At 54.4% G+C, this 6000-nt stretch overlaps 1 long non-coding RNA gene across 1 annotated transcript in view; it reads right to left on the reverse strand.

The window, feature by feature from the left end:
* LOC144298985 (uncharacterized) overlaps positions 1–5644 on the reverse strand; it is a 70604-nt gene extending 64960 nt beyond the window's left edge. The window contains exon 1 of the long non-coding RNA XR_013365814.1: positions 4125–5644. This is a non-coding gene — a long non-coding RNA (uncharacterized LOC144298985). The remainder of the gene's footprint in view (positions 1–4124) is intronic.
* Positions 5645–6000: the final 356 nt, after the last annotated feature.

A 6000-nucleotide genomic window follows, 5' to 3' on the forward strand; every position in this document is an offset into this window, starting at 1 on the left:
CTCTACGTACTTGACTCATGCCCTTGCCACAACAGCCCCGTGGGTGATAGGTACAGCCCACCACTCCCATTTTACAGATGACAAAACTGAGATTTGGGAAGGGAAGTAACCCTGGATTTGAACCTACGACTCTAGAGCCTGTACGCTTGATGACACATTCGCCTTTGGAGGCGTGCCTGCGCTGGCTCAGATGAAGGAATGGATTGTGACTGAGGCCTTTCAGGCCCACAGGGCATGAAATCGAATCTGTTACTGACATCTTAAAATCGATTTTTTTTTTCATGAAAACGGCTTAGAAATTTTGTGCTGCCTTCAGAAAAAAAAAAAAAAAAGAAAACAGAGGTGAGTGGGTCTGTCTCCCTCACTGCCCACCCAGCTGTTAAAAGCCCATCCATGCACCCTCCCCGCCCCAGGCAGGAGCGTGGGGTTCCTTGGCCCTTACACTCAGCCGGCCGGGCCATTGCAGGCCACGTGGTGCTAATAATATTACAGAGCTGGGGGTGCGGGGGGAGGGAAAGAGTGAGAAAGCGACTTTTGCCAGCTCTCCCCATGGTTCTGCCCCACTAAGTCTTACTGCATAGAAAGTGCCAGATCAGATTAGAGCCACCAGTTGCCACATTATCCTGTCTTGACTTCACTAACGCTCATTAAGCTCCGAAAATCCCTTTTACGGTGTTTAGGACACCTCCAGAGGAGTTTGCAGTGTAAATATTATTCCACCATTAAATCCTGCTACAAGGCCGCCGTCAACAAGTGGGATTCGCAGAGGTTCTGGCGAGAAGGCCGCGCGGTGCCTGTGAAGTGCGGCCAAGGGGCTCCGCCAAGAAGCCAGCGCGTGTGATGAAGCCCCTCGCTCTCCCGCCCAGGCCTCCTGCACACTTGGGTCCGCTCCACGGGCCGGGCCCTGGGGCACGATTTGGACCAGGGATCAAACACACCATCGGGAGCCACTTGGACCGGGGACCTGCTGCGGACAGCTGGCACTCACACCCACCCCACTTAATCTGGGGGAGGGGAGGGCGTCCGGGCGGCCGTCCGTAGGGCTGAGGCTGGGCCTGCACCCCGCATCTCCCACATTGGCCAGTGACTTTTGCGGCCAGCCAGCGGCCTCTCCGCCTTAGCTGTCCTTTTGTCTGCACGCCCAGCCCCTTTCTGTATTCATGTGTGTATCTGGAGGAGGGAAACCGCTCGATGATGAGCCGTCGATTATTGTGGATGGATCACCCATCTGACTCCGCGGATGCCGCTGCAGCTGGCGTGGGGGTCACTGCTTTTCGCTTTTCTCTCTCTCTCTCTCCTTTAAATTAATTAATGTGTATTCTTTAAGCTGATTTGCAGGTTGCACTCCTGGTTTGCGGTGATGGTTGATGGAAGACTTGAACACCGAACTGCAAGACATGGCTCGTGGCCTGGCAAGGGTGGGGGGTTCATTCACTGTGCCACAGATGATCTTACTACGCCCTACTCTGGGCGGAGTGCAAGCCTAGGTGCTGGGGACTGGCTGCCGTCCCTGCCTTGTGGAGTGCACGGCCTCGTGCTCTGGTGGTGCAGAATCCAACACTTGAGCGATAGGATGTTGGGAGTCAGTCATTTTTGCGGCTATGTGATGTTGAGATAATTCCTTTCCCTTGCTGAGACTCAGTTTTCACATCTGTGAAATGGGTTTCTTCTAATACCTGCTACACGGAGCCATTGACAGAGTGGGTTTCTCTGACATAGTTATTGAGAACCTACTGTGTGCTGGGTGCTGAAGGTGTTCAGGGGTCAGTGAGGCTCAGTACCTCCCTCAGATGAGTCATGGCCCACGAACAGGTTCATCTGATGGCCTGTGATCAGTGATGGGCAGGGTAACTCTGGGACCCCATGGAAGCCTCAACAAAGGGCCCTTAAGGAACCTTCGCTGGGAGACAGGTGACAAAAACCTCCCCCCCCCAGGGGCTCAACAAGCTATACACACCCCCTCCAGGCCAGATCTGGTCCATGGCCTTCTTCCCTGTGTGGGAGCTAAGAAGCTATTACATTTTTAAAACGATCTATTAAAAAGTCAAAATAATATTTCATGCCACATGAAATTCAAATATCAGTATCCATTGACAGAGCTGGTTTGAGATACAACCGAGCCCTTGGCATGCAGACCTTGCCTACGGCCGCTCCCTCACCAGGACAGCAGGGTCGAGTCCAGTTGTGGCAACAGAGACCGTGTGTCAAGCAAAGCCTCAGATATTTACAGAATCAGTTTACCAACTGCCATCTGGAAGAAGTGACATCTGAGACCAGAACTGAAGCGGGTGCAGAACTGGCCGCTGGGAATGGTTGGAAGGGGCTGGGAGAGGTTGGCTTTGCAGGTTGGAGAAAACTCCCCACATCTTCAAGGATGATGCACATGCCGTATGGTGAGCTGCAGAGCGCCATACCAGCTTGAGGAATTATCCAGAATAGTGGAGGACAGGGCCATCGACAATCTGGTTAGACAGAGTACAATGCAAGTACTCATACTCCTCGATCTCATTGATTAAGCATCTATTGGGTCCACTGCAGTTCCCTTAAAGTTCCCGCATTCAGTCCTCCAAACGGACTGAGTGTTGAGATCACTAGCCCACTTCACGGGTGAGGAATCAGGAGCCCAGAGAGGTGAAGACGCCTAGTCCAGGTCACACAGCAGAATACAGATCGGAAGTCTAGGCTGCCTTACTTTCAAACCCCGGCTCCAAACCCCCACTAATAAGCCCAGGCATGTGACTGCCCGTACCCTACAATGTTATTGGTAAAAAGAAAGAAAAACTTTCAAAATGAAACTGCGCTAAGATCCAAAGTAGGATGTATGGAGCCACCCCTCCACACACACATACATTCTACATGGTGTTTTTCCAGTCGTCGTGTCCCCTCTCACACCCCCCCCCCCAGGTTCCTCTGAAATCCAGGCACAAGGCTGGGAAGGAGAAAGGGGCGGGGGGAAGCTGGGCTTCTCAGAAACAGCTAGCAGAGGAGGACTCTCTGAAGTGGGTGGGGAGATGTGTCCCCAAGGCGCCGCAGAGTTGGCAGCCTTGGCTTCCAGCAGCTGTTGGCTGCGCGCAGAATAAACACAAGTGGATGGATGAGTTCAGGCTGGAAAGCCACCTCGCCTCACAGGCTTCAGGCACAACGCTGGGTGACAGCCCTGCCAGCTGACGGGAAGTGACTCCGGCTCAGGGCATGTGCTTTTGGCTGCTTGGCGCAGGTCTGCGCAGCCCCGGGAGGGTGCGAGTGAGCTGGGCGGCTCTGGAGGTGGAAAGTCCCGGCCCTTGCTGTTGGTGTGTCCTTGCACGAGACTGTTCATCCATGTGAGCCTCTGTGGCACCATCTGTAAGTGGAGATCATGGTACCTATCTCTGCGGACACCGTGTGGCACCACCCAGAGTGCCCTTCAAGGAAGGCCTTCTTGCCCCAGTGGCTGGAAGGGCAGTCATCGACAGACAGCCACAACCTCGCTCAGGGACAAGCCTCGCTCCAGAGACCCACCTCCCCAAGGTCACATCCAAGGACTGATGGCCTCAGGGCGTCCAGGCCTGCTTGACTCTCAAGGGCCAGGCTGGCTCTGGGGCTGCCCGGGGAGCCGACCGCGGCTTGTCCTGTCTGCATCCAGATCCAACTCTTCCCTCGGCCCACTTTCCCTCTTTCCTCCCCACACAGGTGCCGTGGCAACGACTCTTGCTAATAAATGGTGCGAATGCTAAATCCCATCTCACTGGGCAGCCTAGGCCCCCGGCTTGGGATGGCTTGCTTGAGAAATTATATTTGGAAGGTATGCACGGTACAGTAGGCCTTTAGCACATGTAAATAGGGACACAAAGGGAAGAACTGCAGAAAGAACCTACTTCGATGTGTCCAAATTCCTTTCAATTTCAAAGACAAAGAACAAAGTAAGTAAACAGAGCCTGTTGTCTCCTACAGCACCGTCGGTGCCGACAGGGACATCCGTCCTCTCAATTGCCATCACATCCTGAAGCCCAGCTATGCACACACGGGACACGCACAGACAACCAAAGAGCATCATCCCCATTCGACAGATGTGAAGACCGAGGTCGGGAGAAAGAAAGTGATATATCGACAACTGAAGAGAGTGCCCCACGTGACCATTTACTCACCCACTCAGAAAATATTGAGTGCTGGGTACCGGGGTCCCCCACAAAGCTCAGAGCAAAGGCGGGAGACCCAGGATGAGCCAAGCCATGATCATAACGCACGCCGGAGACGGTGATGATTGACAAGTGCATGGTGTGTTTGGGGGTGTCATGGGAGGGCCTGAGCAGCGGGGAGAGTCACAGCAGATTGCAGTCCAAGCCTCCAACTCTGCACCTGCGGCTGCCCAGCAAACCTCCGTTTCAAGGGAGGTAAAGTGGAGACGCTGAGTTCAGAGCAGCTCCTCGGTCTCTCTCCCACTGCGCGCTTAAGAGCAGGCCGAAAGGCTCCAAGGGCCCCCACCCTCTCCGCACCGAGGACCCAAATCCCTTCCCCCAGTGTTCCCTCCTGCCATCCAAGGCTGAGCAAACCCAGTTGCCTCCAAAGCAAGATGACCAAGTTTGGAAGAGACTTGGAGTCCTCTCTTCCCTCTGCGTGTCTTCCGGTGAGTGGTCAGCCTCTCCTTCCGGGAATCAGAGCCAAGGTCATCTTTCTGAATTGTTCTCTCTCCGTGTCCCGTGCAGAAGCTCTGTCCTGTGCTCAGGCGCCACACCTGCGGCTTTTTCCTGGCAGCACTCAGGAGCATCCCCAGCCCAGGGAGGAGCCCACGAGGGTCACGGCTCAGAGGCAGCAACTGGATTTCCGAAAAGGGCCAGCTCAGAGGGAGAGAGAGAGAAAGAGAGAGAGAGAGAGAGAGAGGACCCTCAGAGCCCCACCTGCGCAGTGGTGGGTGCAGTTGGAAACGGTGGCCCCAGCTTTGAAACTGGAGCTCGTGAGAGCTCTCCCAGAGGACCCCGACACACAAGCCCAACTTCCAGAGAGCCTGGCCCTGCCTCTCTGCAGCCTCCGAGCCCACACTCCATGTGAGCATCCCAGGCTGCTCTGCTCCCCAGTTCCTCTCCGTTATTCCTTCTTTCTAGAATGCCACCCCTCCTGTAGGCTAGCACGGCCACGTTCTTTCAGTCTCAGCTCACGTGGCCCCTCCTCCAACTGGCGCTCCTGGCCAGCCCTGGCTTTTGGTCGACCTTTCTCCATGTCAGAGGGCTCATCACAATGAGTTATAATTGTGATTGTCAGTCTTCGAGCCAGTTGAGGCAGGGACCACCAGGTTTTACTCGTCCTGGGATCACCAGAAGTTAGCTCAGAGTCTGGCCCAGAGCAGGTGCTTCGGCACTGCCAGGCTCCCCGGGGGCTTTCCCTGTCTCTCGATCCCTGGCTTCATTCCTCCGTCCTCCTTATAAGTGTTTGTTTAATCAACAATTTTGCCTAGTGGGTAAAGGGGCTTTAATATATGCTCATTGAGTGAATAAATGAATGAGTGAGCATGGGAAATGCATCAGTGAGCCAGTGAGTGAGCGTGAGAGTGAGTGACTGTAGGGAAAATAAGATCACTGAGTACTAAGATCCCCAAGTACTAAGGCTGAGGTCCACTGAGTACTAAGATCCTGCCCACTTCCCAAGAGCTACTGAGTGAGCATATCAGGGCAGGAGGGCCCTGGCATCTGCATTTCAGCCAGCCCCCAGGGGATGCCGAGTCTTTTTCTTGGGAAACCTGGCGGTTTGGGTTTAGTGCACAGTCTCCAGGCTCAGGCCGGCATCTCTGACTTGCTGGGCAGCTGTGGGTAACCAGCTACCTCTCTCTGATCCCTGTTCCTCTCAATCAGAAAAGTGGAGCCAACCGCAGAGCCCAGCTCTGCATATAAAGCCATCAGCAAATTCAGGCCACCCTTGCCATCCTTACGGCAGGCCTGAGTCGCGCCCACCACTCAGGAGTGTGCGAGATGTCACGGCTTTTTATATTCTATAAATCAACTTAATTTCTATTCCCAGACCCCCTCCCAT

Source organism: Canis aureus, chromosome 27, assembly GCF_053574225.1.
Source record: "Canis aureus isolate CA01 chromosome 27, VMU_Caureus_v.1.0, whole genome shotgun sequence".
NCBI lineage: Eukaryota > Metazoa > Chordata > Mammalia > Carnivora > Canidae > Canis > Canis aureus.